The sequence below is a fragment of the Tursiops truncatus genome, chromosome 12, assembly GCF_011762595.2.
Source record: "Tursiops truncatus isolate mTurTru1 chromosome 12, mTurTru1.mat.Y, whole genome shotgun sequence".
NCBI classification, from domain to species: domain Eukaryota; kingdom Metazoa; phylum Chordata; class Mammalia; order Artiodactyla; family Delphinidae; genus Tursiops; species Tursiops truncatus.
The window spans coordinates 64,425,486-64,443,585 of record NC_047045.1 but is presented as its reverse complement, the minus strand read 5'-3'; the positions used below and the strand labels follow the sequence as shown (position 1 = coordinate 64,443,585).

Here is an 18,100-nt window from a genome sequence, read left to right as displayed (position 1 = left end):
TCGTTTTTTTTAAAAATTAAGTTATATATATATCGAGCACTTATTTATCATATCATATATATCATACTTCATTTTTTAAAAAATTAAGTTATATATATATATCGAGCACTTATTTTATGCCAGATACCTCTTAAATTCTTGAGGTGTCATGGTGAACAAAAAGACCACGATCCCTGCTCTGGGGAAGTCTGCCGCGTAGTACGGGAGCAGACAAACAATGAAAATAACGGCAAAAAGGAGATACTATAGTAGGTTGTAAGGTGATGAGTGCTATGGAAACAGTGAAGCAGGGTAATGGAAATCAAGGAGAGAGAATGGGTTATAATTTTAAATAAGCCGAGCAAGCCTCTTTAAGGTGACTTTTAAGCAAAGCTGGAGGAGGTGAGGGAGTGAGTCTGGAAGATGCGGGGCAGGAGAGGCTTCCTGGCAGAAGGAAGGGTAGGGGAGGAAGGAGAGGGGTGGGAAAGGGCCTGAGCGGGGTACAGGCTGCCTGCTGCTTCTGAGGAATGCTTTGATGGTTAAACTTGGTCCAGATTGCTGCTAGATCATGCTAGCATTTGTGAACCTTATTGGAAATGAGCATTATATTATCCTACCATCAAATAAAATAAGACTAAAAAGAGAAATTACTAGAATAGAACCACATTATAAGATACGATCTTCAAACATTTCTCCTTTATGGTTTTGAGACCCTATGTAAATCATACAGTACCTTAGTGACAGGTAACTGTTGTTCTAGAATTCCTGATCAGGCCCCAGAGGCCTTTTAGATGTTTAGGGTCATTGACCTTGTATCCAAGGTTAGAGACCATATAAATCAGATAATTAGAATGAAAGGAGTTGAAGTATGTAAAATTCCTTAAATCTGTGTCTATACATAGTAAGTACTCTGCAGATATTAATTGAATCTAGAAGCAGAATTTTAACTGGAAGATGAACTTTAATATTTATATACTTATATAGAAAACACATCAGTTTTTTAGTTTTTTATTTAAAAAGTAATAATTTATCTTTTGTCTCATCTTCGTTTTCTCTGCCATCTTACTTCCTTATCTCAGTCTCTATTCCTCAAAATCAAAATCAGATTTTGAATTAATAACAGTAATAATAACACAGCAATGCCTGTGTCTCCCTTTTAAAAACATTGTTTTGTGTGTCACGCATTTTCAGCTTTTCAGTCCAGATGGATTTTTAAACTGATTACCTGACACTTTGGAAGACATTGCTTCTTATTGCACATTACAATATGAAAATAGGTTTTCGAGAAATTTTTTGCTGCCTTCTTGTTCCGCTCTCCTTTTTTAAACGACGAATACATATAAACTTGAAAAATAAGTTCTACCTCTTACTAAAAGTATAAGCGATTCTGTTAAAGCGGTACCTAATTATACCATAATTTTGATTTTATCTTTTTTAATTTTGGTATTGTTTAGGGCCTGCTTTGTGCCAGGGGCTGACGAGGTGCTAATACAGGCTCATCTCCATCTTACATACATGTGTTTTTAAACATATGTAAATGAGTATGGGTTTGACTATTGGCCCGACCACTTTTAGAGATGTGCCCTCATTCAGGTGAACTGATTCTGTGAGACTCAGTTTTCCCATTTATAAAATATAGAACTGATGCTACCTTCAGAATTGAGAAGAACGAAGATGATGTCTGCAGAACACCTAGTTTAGTGCTTGACGTACAGTAGACTCAGTAAATGGTAGCTGCTGTTAATTTTAAAAAACCCAGCATCTCACTCAGTAGCTATTTCGGCTTGATTCGCTTTCATCTCTGACTCGTCTTCTACCTAATGTGTTAAGCTTACCTGTCCTTACCCTGCTCGGCAGCCTTTTGAAAATAACCACTTAAGTGTTTGATGAGTACGTTTATGAAGCAGATCCAGTATTTAAAAGAATCTTAGAGTAAAATACTTGAGAATGATGACCCTTTAATTATAGTGTCTTTCTTTGAACCCTTGAGTTTCCTCTTCATTATTTTTCCCTTGCAGGCCCACAGCCTTTATCTCCTTGTGCTCGGCCCCCTTTTGGATCTCCCCACTAATTACTCCCTCTTCTCCGCTCCCCCCACTTCTCTTTTACAGTCTACACTGCTGCTAGAATAAATTTCCTAAAGCATCGCCATACCCCTTCTTTCATTTTCTGAAAACATTTACATTGGCTCTTTGTTACCACGTCCGAAGTCCTTTGCCTAAACTTCATGGTTCGCTGTAATCTGGAGCCCTCTTACTTCCTTATTCAGTTTAACTTTCCATGATTCCTAAACCAGACAGTGGAGACTACGCACAACCTTATCTGTTTCGTCTGCGTTCCTCACTTGCGGCTTTTCGTGTGTCCCAGTCTTTCTGCTCACGCCGTTCTTCCTCATCTTCTCTATCTCAGGTCAAGCCCATATTGTAAGGGTGTATTCAAGTTCTACACTCCTTTAAACTGTCTCTTTCTGACTCTGATTTCAGTGATTTTTTTAGAAAAATATTTCATGCATATACTAGTAAAACGTTAGAGAATGTACTTTGTAAAGCACTAACTGCTCATTTTAGTCTTATATCCTGAGGAGAAATATACGTTCTTTGTAGAATTGGCCTCTTTCACTAAATGTAACACCTTTGAGATTCACCCATGCTGTTGCACACGCCAATGCTCATTCCTTTTTATTGCTGAGTAGTATCCCAGTGTTTGAGCATACCTAAGGTTACTTATCCAGTCTCCTGTTGATGGACATTTGGATTATTTCCAGTTCTGGACTATTATGAATAAAGTTGCTGTGAATATTTGTATATAAGTCTTTCGGTGAACACAGTTTCGTTTCTCTTGAGTAAATACCTATGAGTGGGATTCGTTGGTCAAAGGATTGGTAAATGCTAAACTTTATAAGAAACTACCACAAATTTTTCCGAAGTGGTTGGAATGTATGAGAATTCTAGCTGCTGCCATCCCTGCTGTTGTCATTCTTTTTAATTTAACCTTTTTATTATGTATGAAGATATATCTCACTGTAGTTTGAATGTTCACTTCCTTGGGATTGACTACCTTTTCATCTACTAATCGGCCATTTGTCTTTTAGAGGAGAGCCTGTCCAAGCCTTCTGCCTATTTTTGTTGCGTTGTTTGTCTTTTGATTATTGAGTGGTAGAAGTTCTTTATATATTCTCGTTATAAGTCCTTTTTCAGCTCTGTGATTAGGGATATTATATTGCCTTTTTCTTAGCAATTCAGAGGCAATAATTCTAGAAAACTGCTGCTTTAGACATTCTGTCTTCACAGAACTGTGTAAAGGCAGGATACTCTGGGGAGCGCTAGAGGCCAGGCAGCTAGAGAGAACATCTATCTTATGTTTTCTTCCTTCTTCTAAGAAGTGTTTTTTTCTTTCCTAGAAAAGCCTTGCCCATGGCCCCTCAGAAGACTTCTCTGTATGTCTTGTTGACAAGAACTGGGTTACTTGGCTAGCCCTAGATAGCTTGCAAGAGAGGCTAGAAAAGTGTCTCTTTTTAAAGAAAAATAAAGTGTCTATGGTGGTAGGTGGATGAATGAGAAGGGGGTTAAGAATGTAGTCTACCCATAGCTAGTCAAGGGCAGGGTGTCTCAGGGGAAGAAACATACCAAGCTCTCAGAGATGAGAGCACATAGCCTGTTCAGGGAACGGGTGCTGTTTTGAGAGAAAAATGAATAAATGTATTGCTTGAAGAGCCTTTGCAGGGTATCTGTTTGAATGTGTTGGTAGCCAATAAGCCAGAACATTTGAGCTGGGAATTTGGTTTGGAAGCACTCAGAGAGTAGGTGGTACTTGAAGCTATGTGGTAGGGAGATCGCTCAGTGAGAGTTTATACAATATGAGAAAAAGGCAGACTGCAGGCCCTAGGGAAAACTTGATTTCAGGGATAGCCAGTGGAAATTGGGATCCCAAAGTAGACGGAGACCAACTAACAGAAAAGTAGACGGTGATAATACAGCCATGGGAGGAGTTTCAGGAAGGAGAGAAGAGTGGTCCGTGGAGTAGGAAGTCCCAGAGAAATCACTGCTGAGGTGTCAGGGAGATCTATTTGGATTTGGCAGTTAGGAAGATATAGATCTTCTCAAAAGCAGTTATTTGGAGCGGAGGGAGTAGAGGTCAAATTGTAGTCAGCTGAGGGAAAATGGGAGGTAAGATGGTGGTGGCATTGAGTTAGACTACTTAGTCAAGAAGCTTAGCTGTAATTCCATTAAAAAAAACCTTTTCGGGGCTTCCCTGGTGGCGCAGTGGTTGAGAGTCCGCCTGCCAATGCAGGGGACACGGGTTCGTGTCCCAGTTTGGGAAGATCCCACATGCGGCGGAGCGGCTGGGCCCGTGAGCCATGGCCGCTGAGCCTGCGCATCCGGAGCCTGTGCTCCGCAGCAGGAGAGGCCACAACAGTGAGAGGCCTGCGTACCGCAAAAAAAAAAAAAAAAAAACCTTTTCATATGGAAGAAGCATTTAAATATTAATAGATGTTAACGATATAGTAAAGAGTGAGGCAGTGATGGCCCACCTTCCCTGAGGAGGTGGGAGCAGAGAGTGAGGGGTTATCTTTCTGGGTAGGAGTAGGAAGGGGCTCCATATCTTCATAGGCTAGAGGCACGTGGCCACGAATAAGGGACACTTAATTTTTAAATTAAATTTAATTTTTTATCAAAGTATAGTTGATGTACAATGTTGTGTTAATTTCTGCTGTACAGCAAAGTGTTTCAGTTCTACATATATATACATTCTTTTTTATATTCTTTTCCAATATGGTTTATTTTATTTATTAAATTTTTTGGGGGGTGGGGAGTGGTCACGCTGCACGGCTTGTGGGATCTTAGTTCCCGACCAGGGATTGAACCTGGGCCCACAGGAGTGAAAGTGCCGAGTCGTAACCACTGGACCGCCAGGGAATTCCCTCCATCATGGTTATCACAAGATATTGAATGTAGTTCCGTGGGCTATACGGTGGGACTTTGTTGTTTATCCATTCTATATATAGTAGTTGGCATCTGCTAACCCCAAACTCCCACTCCATCCCTCTGCCACCTCTCCTCCCCCTTGGCAGCCACAAGTCTGTTATCTATGTCTGTGAGCCTGTTTCTGTTTCATAGATAAGTTCATTTGTGTCATTTTTTTTAGTGTATTTATTTATTATTATTATTAGTCATCCATTATATACACATCAGTGTATACACGTCAATCCCAATCTCCCAAATCATCACACCACCACCCACACCCCCCGCCACTTTCCCCCCTTGGTGTCCATACATTTGTTCTCTACATCTGTGTCTCAATTTCTGCCCTGCAAACCGGTTCATCTGTACCATTTTTCTAGGTTCCACATATATGCGTTAATATACGATATTTCACTCTGTATGACAGTCTCTAGATCCATCCACGTCTCAACAAATGACCCAATTTCGTTCCTTTTTATGGCTGAGTAATATTCCCTTGTATATATGTACCACATCTTCCTTATCCATTCGTCTGTCGATGGGCATTTAGGTTGCTTCCATGATGTGGCTATTGTAAATAGTGCTGCAATGAACATTGAGGTGTGTGTGCCTTTTTGAATTAAGGTTTTCTCTGGGTATATGCCCAGTAGTCAGATTGCTGGGTCATATGGTAATTTTATTTTTATTTATTTATTTATTTTTTACATCTTTATTGGAGTATAATTCCTTTACAATGGTGTGTTAGTTTCTGCTTTATAACAAAGTGAATCAGTTATACATATACATATGTTCCCATATCTCTTCCCTCTTGCGTCTCCCTCCCTCCCACCCTCCCTATCCCACCCCTCTAGGTGGTCACAAAGCACCGAGCTGATATCCCTGTGCTATGCGGCTGCTTCCCACTAGCTATCTATTTTACGTTTGGTAGTGTATATATGTCCATGCCACTCTCTCGCTTTGTCACAGCTTACCCTTCCCCCTCTGCATATCCTCAAGTCCATTCTCTAGCAGGTTTGTGTCTTTCTTCCTGTCTTACCCCTAGGTTCTTCATGACTTTTTTTCCCTTAAATTCCATATATATGTGTTAGCATACGGTATTTGTCTTTCTCTTTCTGACTTACTTCACTCTGTATGACAGACTCTAGGTCCATCCACCTTATTACAAATAGCTCAATTTTGTTTCTTTTTATGGCTGAGTAATATTCCAGTGTATATATGTGCCACATCTTCTTTATCCATTCATCTGATGATGGACACTTAGGTTGTTTCCATCTCCAGGCTATTGCAAATAGAGCTGCAATGAACATTTTGGTACATGACTCTTTTTGAATTATGGTTTTCTCAGGGTATATGTCCAGTAGTGGGATTACTGGGTGATACGGTAGTTCTATTTTTAGTTCTTTAAGTAACCTCCATACTGTTCTCCATAGTGGCTGTATCAGTTTACATTCCCACCAACAGTGCAACAGGGTTCCCTTTTCTCCACACCCTCTCCAGCATTTGTCGCTTGTAGATTTTCTGATGATGCCCATTCTACCTGGTGTGAGATGATACCTCATTGTAGTTTTGATTTGCATTTCTCTAATAATTAGTGATGTTGAGCAGCTTTTCATGTGCTTCTTGGCCATCTGTATGTCTTCTTTGGAGAAATGTCTGTTTAGATCTTCTGCCCATTTTTTGATTGGGTTGTTTGTTTTCTTAATATTGAGCTGCTTGAGCTGTTTATATATTTTGGAGATTAATCCTTTGTCCGTTGATTCGTTTGCAAATACTTTCTCGCATTCTGAGGGATGTCTGTTCGTCTTGTGTATAGTTTCCTTTGCTGTGCAAAAGCTTTTGCGTTTCATTAGGTCCCATTTGTTTATTTTTGTTTTTATTTCTATTATGCTAGGAGGTGGATCAAAAAAGATCTCGCTGTGATTTATGTCAAAGAGTGTTCTTCCCATGTTTTCCTCTAAGAGTTTTATAGTGTCCGGTCTTCCATTTAGGTCGCTAATCCATTTTGAGTTTATTTTTGTGTATGGTGTTAGGGAGTGTTCTAATTTCATTCTTTTCCGTGTAGCTGTCCAGTTTTCCCAGCACCACTTATTGAAGAGACTGTCTTTCCTCCATTTTATATCCTTGCCTCCTTTGTCATAGATTAGTTGACCATAGGTGTGTGGGTTTATCTCTGGGCTTTCTATTCTGTTCCATTGATCTATATTTCTGTTTCTGTGCCAGTACCATATTGTCTTGATTACTGTAGCTTTGTAGTATAGTCTGAATCCAGGGAGTCTGATTCCTCCAGCTCCGCTTTTTTCCCTCAAGGCTGCTTTGGCTATTCAGGATCTTTTGTGTCTCCATACAGATTTTAAGATTTTTTTGTTCTAGTTACGTAAAACATGCCATTGGTAATTTGATAGGGATTGCATTGAATCTGTTGATTGCTTTGGGTAGTATAGTCATTTTCACAATATTGATTCTTCCAATCCAAGAACATGGTATATCTCTCCATCTGTTGGTATCATCTTTAATTTCTTTCATCAGTGTCTTATAGTTTTCTGCATACAGGTTTTTTGTCTCCCTAGGTAGGTTTATTCCTAGGTATTTTATTCTTTTTGTTGCAGTGGTAAACGGGAGTGTTTCCTTAATTTCTCTTTCTGATTCTTCATTGTTGGTGTATAGGAATGCAAGAGATTTCTGTGCATTAATTTTGTATCCTGCAACTTTACCAAATTCATTGATTAGCTCTAGTAGTTTTCTGGTGGCATCTTTAGGATTCTCTATGTATAGTATCATGTCATCTGCAAACAGTGACAGTTTTTCTTCTTCTTTTCCAATTTGTATTCCTTTTATTTCTTTTTCTTCTCTGATTGCCATGGCTAGGACTTCCAAAACTATGTTGAATAATAGTGGTGAGAGTGGACATCCTTGTCTTGTTCCTGATCTTAGAGGAAATGCTTTCAGTTTTTCACCATTGAGAATGATGTTTGCTGTGGGTTTGTAGTATATGGACTTTATTATGTTGAGGTAGGTTCCCCCACTATGCCCACTTTCTGGGGAGTTTTCATCATAAATGAGTGTTGAATTTTGTCAAAAGGTTTTTCTGTATCTATTGAGATGATTATATGGTTTTTCTTCTTCAACTTGTTAATATGGTGTATCACATTGATTGATTTGCGTATATTGAAGAATCCTTGCATCCCTGGGATAAGTCCCACTTGTTTATGGTGTATGATCCTTTTAATGTGTTGTTGGATTCTGTTTGCTAGTATTTTGTTGAGGATTCTTGCATCTATATTCATCAGTGATATTGGTCTGTAATTTTCTTTTTTTGTAGTATCTTTGTCTGGTTTTGGTATCAGGGTGATGGTGGCCTCATGGAATGAGTTTGGGAGTGTTCCTTCCTCTGCAATTTTTTGGAAGAGTTTGAGAAGGATGGGTGTTAGCTCTTCTCTAAATGTTTGATAGAATTCACCTGTGAAGCCATCTGGACCTGGACTTTTGTTTGGTGGAAGATTTTTAATCACAGTTTCAATTTCATTACTTGTGATTGGTCTGTTCATACTTCCTGTTTCTTCCTGGTTCAGTCTTGGAAGGTTATACCTTTCTAAGAATCTGTCCATTTCTTCCAGGTTGTCCATTTTATTGGCATAGAGTTGCTTGTAGTAGTCTCTTAGGATGCTTTGTATTTCTGCGGTGTCTGTTGTAACTTCTCCTTTTTCGTTTCTCCTTTTATTGATTTGAGTCCTCTCTCTCCTTTTCTTGATGAGTCTGGCTAATGGTTTATCAATTTTGTTTATCTTCTCAAAGAACCATCTTTTAGTTTTATTGATCTTTGCTATTGTTTTCTTTGTTTCTATTTAATTTATTTCTTCTCTGATCTTTATCATTTCTTTCCTTCTGCTAACTTTGGTTTTTGATTGTCCTTTCTCTAGTTCCTTTAGGTGTAAGGTTAGATTGTTTACTTGAGATTTTTCTTGTTTCTTGATTTAGGCTTGTACTGGTATAAACTTCCCTTTTAGAACTGCATTTGCTGCATCCCATAGGTTTGGGATCGTCGTGTTTTCATTGTCATTTGTCTCTAGGTAGTTTTTGAGTTCCTCTTTGATTTCTTCAGTGATCTCTTGGTTATTTAGTAACGTGTTGTCTAGCCTCCATGTGTTTGTTTTTTTTACATTTTTTTCTCTGTAATTAATTTCTAATCTCATAGTGTTGTGGTCAGAAGAGATGCTTGATATGATTTCAGTTTTCTTAAATTTACTGAGGCTTGATTTGTGACCCAAGATCTGATCTATCCTGGAGAATGTTCCGTGCGCACTTGAGAAGAAAGTGTAATCTGCTGTTTTTGAATGGAATGCCCCATAAATATCAATTAAATCTATCTGGTCTATTGTGCCGTTTAAAGCTTGTGTTTCCTTATTAATTTTCTGTTTGGATGATCTGTTCATTGGTGTGAGTAAGGTGTTATAGTCCCCCACTATTATTGTGTTACTGTCGATTTCCTCTTTTAGAGCTGTTAGCAGTTGCCTTATGTATTGATGTGCTCCTATGTTGGATGCGTATATATTTATAATTGTTATATCTTCTTCTTGGATTGATCCCTTGATCATTATGTAGTGTCCTTCCTTGTCTCTTGTAACATTATTTTAAAGTCTGTTTTATCTGATATGAGTATTGCTACTCCAGCTTTCTTTTGATTTCCATTTGCATGGAATTTCTTCTTCCTTCCCTTCACTTTCAGTCTGTATGTGTCCCTAGGTCTGAAGTGGGTCTCTTGCAGACAGCATACATACCGGTCTTGTTTTTGTATCCATTCAGCAAGCCTGTGTCTTTTGGGTGAAGCATTTAATCCATTCACATTTGAGGTAATTATCAATATGTATTTTCCTATGACCATTTTCTTAATTGTTTTGGGTTTGTTTTTGTAGGTCCTTTTCTTCTCTTGTGTTTCCCACTTGGAGAAGTTCCTTTAGCGTTTGTTGCTGGGCTGGTTTGGTGGGGCTGAATTCTCTTAACTTTTGCTTGTCTGTAAAGCTTTGGATTTCCCCATCGAATCTGAATGAGATCCTTGCTGGGTAGAGTAATCTTGGTTGTAGGTTCTTCCCTTTCATCACTTTAAGTATATCATGCCACTCCCTCCTGGCTTGTAGAGTTTCTGCTGAGAAATCAGCTGTTAACCTTATGGGAATTCCCTTGTATGTTTTTTGTTGTTTTTCCCTTGCTGCTTTCAATAATTTTTCTTTGTCTTTAATTTTTGCCAGTTTAATTACTATGTGTCTTGGCGTGTTTCTCCTTGGGTTTATCCTGTATGGGACTTTCTGCACTTCCTGGACTTGGGTGGCTATTTCCTTTCCCATGTTAGGGAATTTTTCGACTATAATCTCTTCAAATATTTTCTCGGGTCCTTTCTCTGTCTTTTCTCCTTCTGGGACCCTTATACTGCGAATGTTGTTGTGTTTAATGTAGTCCTAGAGGTCTCTTAGGCTATCTTCATTTCTTTTCATTCTTTTTTCTTTATTCTGTTCTGCAGCAGTGAATTCCACCAGTGTGTCTTCCAGGTCATTTATCCGTTCTTCTGCCTCAGTTTTTCTGGTATTGATTCCTTCTAGTGTATTTTTCATTTCAGTTACTGTATTGTTCATCTCTCTTTGTTCTTTCATTCTTCTAGGTCTTTGTTAAACATTTCTTGTGTCTTCTCGATCTTTGCCTCCATTCTTTTTCCAAGGTCCTGGATCATTTTCACTATCATTATTCTGCATTCTTTTTCTGGAAGGTTGCCTATCTCCATTTCATTCAGTTGTTTTTCTGGGGTTTTATCTTGTTCCTTCATCTGGTACATAGCCCTCTGCCTTTTCATCTTGTCTGTCTTTCTGTGAATGTGGTTTTCATTCCACAGCCTGTAGGACTGTAGTTCTTCTTGCTTCTGCTGTCTGCCCTCTGGTGGATGAGGCTATCTAAGAGGCTTGTGCAAGTTTCCTGATGGGAGGGACTGGTGGTGGGTAGAGCTGACTGTTCCTCTGGTGGGCAGAGCTCAGTAAAACCTTAATCCGCTTGTCTGCTGATGGTTGGGGCTGGGTTCCCTCCCTGTTGGCTGTTTGGCCTGAGGTGACCCAACACTGGAGCCTACCTGGGCTCTTTGGTGACTCTGGAAGGGCTCTCGCCAAGGAGTACTTCTCAGAACTTCTGCTGCCAGTGTCCTTTTCCTCACGGTGAGACACAGCCACCCCCCACCTCTGCAGGAGACCCTCCAACACTAGCACGTAGGTCTGGTTCAGTCTCCCCTGGGGTCACTGCTCCTTCCTCTGGGTCCCAATGCACACACTACTTTGTGTTTGCCCTCCAGGAGTGGAGTCTCTGTTTCCCCCAGTCCTGTTGAAGTCCTGCAATCATATCCCCCTAGCCTTCAAAGTCTGATTCTCTGGGAATTCCTCCTCCCATTGCTGGAACCTCAGGTTTGGAAGCCTTACGTGGGGCTCAGAACCTTCACTCCAGTGGGTGGGCTTCTGTGGTATAAGTGTTCTCCAGTCTGTGAGTCACCCACCAGCAAGTTATGGGATTTGATTTTATTGTGATTGCGCCCCTCCTACCGTCTCATTGTGGCTTCTCCTGTGCCTTTGGATGTGTGGTATCTTTTTTGGTGGGTTCCAGTGTCTTCCTGTCGATGACTGTTCAGCAGTTATTTGTGATTCTGGTGTTTTCGCAAGAGGGAGTCTAGTGTAGTTATCCATTTGTGTCATTCTGTAGATTACACATTTCTCTTTCTGACTTACTTCACTTAGTATGATAATCTCTAGTTCCATCCATGTTACTGCAAATGGCCTTATTTCATTCTTTTTTATGGCTGAGTAGTAGTCCACTGTATATATATACCACATCTTCTTTATCTGTTCATCTTTCGATGGACATTTAGGTTGTTTCCATGTCTTGGCTATTGTGAATGGTGCTGCTGTGTACATAGGGGTGCATGTATCTTTTTGAATTATAGTTTTGAAGGCCACTTAATTCTTTATGGGTGGAGGGAAGGATGGGGTACAAGTATTTGGGGGCAGGTGGTGATGGGTGGTCTGGGTAATGCCATTGGAAGCAGACAGTGTTCTCCTGACTGCCTCTATTTTCTTTGAAATTAGAGGGGCAGGAATGGTCATCAGCTGAGATTGGTTTTGGGATAGATGGGGAACTGTTTTAATTTTCTTTTATTTTTCAATTCTACTTTAGAACAGGTCTACAATATTTTGGAAACATTGCTTACCAGTTATAAACATTGTTGTTGTCAGCAAAGTTGATGGTTTGTATATGTTTGGAGAGCTCAGTCTGATAATGTATCAGCCCATGAGCTTGAATGGGCCCAGGATTGAGGGTGACTTGGTTTTATTAACCAGTAAATATTTTTAACATACCTATTACATCCAAGGCATTTTGATAGGTGCTATTAAAATACAAAGAATTACTAGGAAATGATAGAATAAGTTCGGTTGCTCTAGCCTAATAGTCAGAGTACTAGGTTCCTTTCACTTATCAGCTATGCCACTTTGTATTGTAAAGGAACTTTTGGGCCTGAGAATTTCCTTTTCTGTATAACAGAGGGTGTGGACCAGATGAGCACTAAGATGGTACAAGATAGTAAAACACACACTTACACACCCACAACTTAAAGATACTTGATATAGATACTTGATATAGACAATAAAACCTTGATATAGACATTAACACCTGTGGACGATAAGAAGGGGAAAATTTGCCTTGTGACACAAAATGTTCAAGGATAGGGCTGTTGGCGGATCTCCGTGAGAATATAGTCTGTAATACAGTGTCTTACTGATGGCAGCTTTGAAGCGTTGCTAGTGCTCCCTCAGGGATACGTGATGAAGTATATAGCGTTCTGGAAGAAAAGCTAAGTTTCTTCAAAAAAAGGTAGCTAAAATGAAAAAACATTAGTTTGTATATAAAGATAAGAAGGTTGTAAACATTGATGTTTTAAGCAGTTAATGAGTAAATTTACTATGTGGCAATTACTTATTTTGTGGTGAATAAAATATGTTTGTCCCCAATTCTCAAGTTTTTAGATAATGCTTTTTATCCTGAAGATAGTTTCAAGGAATATCCTTAATTGCTCCCAGGAGTAGATGGAGAGAAGGAGTAATTTGACAGAGTTTCCAGATGGCCATTAAAAAATACTAAATTTCCTTTCAGTTCCTAATGACACACTGTGCATTTTGCTGTATTTCCTCTCCAGACAAATCAAGTAATCCTGACGTGAGCACGAATCTGCTGTAACCCAGATTTAACTTTATTAAAACAGACGGTACAAAAGGAGAAGAAAAGTCTTTTACCATCCCCTATGGGCAAAGCTCGGACTTATTTATCCTCCTCCAAAGGCAGTTTCTCTCTGTTTTGGCCTGACTTCTGGGAGCCCAGAACTCTTAAAAGATGTTTTCTTGAACATGGTGAGCTCTTTTCTTGTCTGTCCTAGTGTTCTTGGCTGAGCTCCCCGTATTCTAGCTGCTTTTACTCATTAATATTCAGCTTGATCCATAGTGACCGAGAAGGCAGCAAAGGGCTGGAAATTAGTGCAATGAAAGGGCCTATCAGGGCTTTCTGAGGAAAGATGCAAATGTATCCAGGAATAGTGTAACCAAGTTTCATTTTCTCAAGTTAGTTGAATGCTTAAGGCTTTCAATCCATTTAAATAGGAAGTGGTTTTTTTTTTGTTGTTTTTTTTTTTTGATGTGGATTCAATTAGGACTTAACTTTTTTTGCCTCCTTTACAGTAAATATACTTTTCTCGTTGAGAATAAAATAATGAATCAGGTTAAGATAAGCATAACACATTTCTTAGCTCAAGCATATTTACCCAGATTGACAAATATTAAATCATTTACAAATTGCTGTCAGCCACATGGTAGAGATGAAATTGATTGTAAAAGTGGAAACTGTATAACTTCAGAATTAGTTGTTTCCTTTTCAGCATACTGAAAAAACACATTTAGCTATTCATCCAAGGATATAATTATTTCTTTCAAAGATGGCTTTGAAACAAATAATCAACATATATAGTTTATAAGGTTTTACAGTATAGAATCTTTTTTTTTTTAATTTATTTATTTTTGGCTGCTTTGGGTCTTCCTTGCTGTGCACAGGCTTTCTCTAGTGTGGCGAGCGGGGTCTACACTTCGTTGCAGTGCGCCGGCTTCTCATGGCGGTGGCTTCTCTTGTTGCGGAACACGGGCTCTAGGCACACGGGCTTCAGTAGTTGGGGCATGTGGGCTCAGTAGTTGTGGCTCGCAGGCTCTAGAGCGCAGGCTTAGTAGTTGTGGCGCACGGGCTTAGTTGCTCCACGACATGTGGGATCTTCCCGGACCAGGGCTGGAACCCGTGTCCCCTGCATTAGCAGGCGGATTCTTAACTACTGAGCCACCAGGGAAGTCCCTACAGTGTAGAATCTTTTAGTAGAAGTTTTGGTTTTTTTTCTTCAGGAGAAATTGATTGTGTTCTGTTAAAGGAAATCTGAAAAATACATAATTGAAGAGTGTGGTCGTTATTTCTCCAGACTGCAGCACTTTTTTATGAAGCCTGTTTTCATAGAAATCAATTTGTAAATCCTATCTGTTTGCTTATTAAGGTTTGAGGCTTCCTAGAAGGCTAGAAGGAAATCCTATTACCACAGATGCTTCCACAACTAAATCTGTGCATTAAAAAAAAAAAAAAATCTGTCAATTGCTTTTTTAAAATTCAGTGTAATATTGATATAAAAATTATCGTGCCACAAACATATCTGATGCTTTTAAGTCATAATGGGATTTGGCCTTCATTGAAATGATTAGGGTGAAGATTCCTTGCTATCCCATCAGTTGTCCCACACTGTAGTAGCGTCTGGGCAGGGCTGATGGGAGGGAGGTAGAAACCATTACCCTTGGACGCTAACTTTATTCAGTCACATTATGAACAGAATATTCTTATGTGTACAGGCAGTGGAGCTTCTTCAGATGACTTCAGTATTGAACACTGTTTTTTTTGAAGTTGCAGCCTTGAGAGACAACTGTGTTTTATCATTAGAATTCTGATAGTGCCTCTCTGAGGCTGATGTGGGATGACTGGAAGTGGTTGAGCTCTGTAATGACATGTCTGATGTTTTCTTCTCAAAACTGTGCTGGATAAAAATGTTGTGTTTTTTCAGCATCCATTTATCCCATAAATATTTACTAAGCACCCAATTATATGGACTAATTCAGTTTTTGCAGTAACAGTTTCTGCTAATCAGCGAGGCTTCAAATGCCTTCTAGTCTTGGCCAGTGGCTACTGTGGAAAAAGAGTGGAGGAACGTGCTTTAATTACACAGAAATAAGTAATTTAAATGTAAGTGGTTCAAAATAATATTTCAAAATATTTCAGAATAATCCAAAATCAGTATTTTGAGTTATATAGTGAATGGTTCTTCTTGGGCTACTCAGGGTAAATTAAAATATTGAAATGGGGAGTTAACCTAACTGGTGTAGGGTGTAGTGTTCCAAAGTGTGACGGTAAAGCTGTAAGTCATCAACTCCATAGAGCAACTCAAATTGGCCTTGCTGTTTGTGATGCCAGACATTAGAATCCTCTCCTAGATATGCATATCGATATGCATATGATATACAATAATGTTTTGTTTAGTCTTGATTATTAAATGAGATAGTCATCTATAAAAATGTTTATTTGATTATATAAGCAATATTTGCTAATGCTGAGAATTTGGAAAGTACAGCAACCTGCCATATGGAATTGGTGTATTCTGTTATGTTTTGCCTTTTTTCTAATATTAATTTAGATCCTGAAGGGTAGTTGAGATTTATATGTGCATATGCATTTATGTATAGACTGTTATAGTTTGATATTCTGTTTTTTTAATCTACTTTCTTTTTTTTCTTTTTTTTTTTTTTTTGCGGTACGTGGGCCTCTCACTGTTGTGGCCTCTCCCGTTGAGGAGCACAGGCTCCGGACGTGCAGGCTCAGCGGCCATGGCTCACGGGCCCAGCCGCTCCACGGCACGTGGGATCCTCCCGGACCGGGGCACGAACCCGTGTCCCCTGCATCGGCAGGCGGACTCTCAACCACTGCACCGCCAGGGAAGCCCCCTAATCTACTTAAAAAAAAAATTTTTTTTTGTATTAGCACAATGACTTATTTATTTTTATTTTTTAACATCTTTATTGGAGTATAGTTGCTTTACAGTGGTGTGTTAGTTTCTGCTTCTTAACAAAGTGAATCAGCTGTACATATACATATATCCCCATATCTCCTCCCTCTTGCATCTCCCTCCCACCCTCCCTATCCCACCCCTCTAGGTGGTCACAATAATCTACTATTATCATGAACATTTCCTCATGTTTTTTAAATTGTAATTGTTAGTGAAAACATAATATTCCATCCCATGTATGTACCATAATTCAACCATTTCCCTATTTTTGAACATTTAGGTTTTCTAATTTAAGTTTTTACTATTAACTTACTATAGTTTGTCATAATCTTTAATGAGCATAGTTGCTTGATTCTTTGATATGTGTATTTTTGTTACATCTAATATGATGAAATTTATACATGGAATATGCATATGACTTATTTAAGTGAAATTTTAATATGGATATATACACACACAAACACAATTACTATACTTTAAATTTTTTTCAAAATTGTGACATTAATCAGAAAAAATGCTACTTTGAGTAGAGTGAAGACTGACTAGGAAATATTTTACACTGTTACATTTAATTATTTTACTTTTTTGTGTAGCCTTAGATGTGATCATTGTTATCTTTTTCATAAAATAAAAGAAAGCTATAGAAATGTCTAATTAAATAAGTTGCTGAAAGTAGAAGTGTTTAAGGAGAGTATTGAGATGCAAGTTTCATAGTAGGAATACAGGAATAGGAAATAATGTCTGATTAACCTGGGAAATGGGAGAGTGGGTCCTTTTTATTTTCATTCCCCTGTTTGGAAATTTTGTAACTTGACAGAGGCATAAATTTGATTTTAATATCAAAACCCCATGTGCCAGTTGATGAATCGATAACACAAAGTCTTTAATGCAACATTCAATTCCTACATTGAAGACTTAGTGCTGTTTTAAATTTTCTGGCAGGAGCAAGCTGTTTCTTTATCCTTGTCTTTATTTCCCCATTAAAGTCATCCCTTAGGACGGCTGTGGGGGGATTGGTTCCAGGACCCTCAAGGATGCCAAAACCCGTGGATGCTCAAGTCCCCTATATACAGTGCTGTAGTATTTGCATATAGCCTATGAATATCCACACTTCAGATCACCTCTGGACTACTTAAAATACCTAATACAGTGTAAATGCTATGTAAATAGTTGCCAGCATGGCAAAGTCAAGGTTTGCTTTCTGGGACTTCCTGGAATTTTTTTCCTCTGAATATTGCTGATCTGTGGTTGGTTGAATCCACACATATGGAACCTCAGGATACAGAGGGTCAACTGTATATCCTGTATTATGTTTTTTAAACCTCTTGCATTTCAAATTATATGTTTATTAAGAAAATTTTTGAACATGATTACTGTGTGGTAAGTTTTAAAGTCACTCCTGCCCCGCCCCAGGCTGTATCATGAGTGTATAAGAATTCAGTTGATCTTTGTGGATTTTTTTCTTTCTCAGGTAACATTGCTGCTTGTTTATCGTCCTAGGGGCCAGCAAAGTACAAATCTAGAGAGGAAAATTGAGGTAATGGGCTAATAAGAAGGGCCAGGAAAAACCCAAATAGCTCCACAGGGGCAGAGAGGGAATGTTTATGACCTAGACTCCGATTGCCAGGACTGGAGAGTAGGAGACAGAGCCAGGAGCTTCTGTCTCACACACACACACACACACACACACACACACAGAGGAGACAGAGCCAGGAGCTTCTGTCACACACACACACGCACACACACACACACACACACACACACAGGAGATAGAGCCAGGAGCTTCTGTCACACACACACACACACACCTCAGTACCTGGCTGCTCCTCTTACCCCCAGGGCTGTCAAATGCAGTAAGGGAAAGAGGAGTATTCTCCTTAAGAGGTTCCTCCCCTGCCAGGATCACAGAGAAGAGAAGCTGATGCTGAAACCCCAGTGAACAGCTTATTGCAAAAAAGGACCCAGTTGAGCCGTTTAATGTGCCCTCAATCCCAAGCGCACTTCACAG

The 18,100-nt window shown here is 39.1% G+C and overlaps 1 protein-coding gene and 1 long non-coding RNA gene across 7 annotated transcripts in view; both read left to right on the top strand.

Annotated features, from left to right (window-relative positions):
- The window catches only part of NHSL1 (NHS like 1), a 237,698-nt gene that overhangs the window by 34,899 nt on the left and 184,699 nt on the right, over window positions 1–18,100 (top strand). The window lies entirely within an intron of this gene.
- LOC141276032 (uncharacterized) overlaps window positions 1–18,100 on the top strand; it is a 91,971-nt gene that overhangs the window by 12,425 nt on the left and 61,446 nt on the right. For all 3 annotated transcript variants that reach the window (XR_012324881.1, XR_012324882.1, XR_012324883.1), the window contains one exon: window positions 1–18,100. This exon is cut by the window's left edge. This is a non-coding gene — a long non-coding RNA (uncharacterized lncRNA).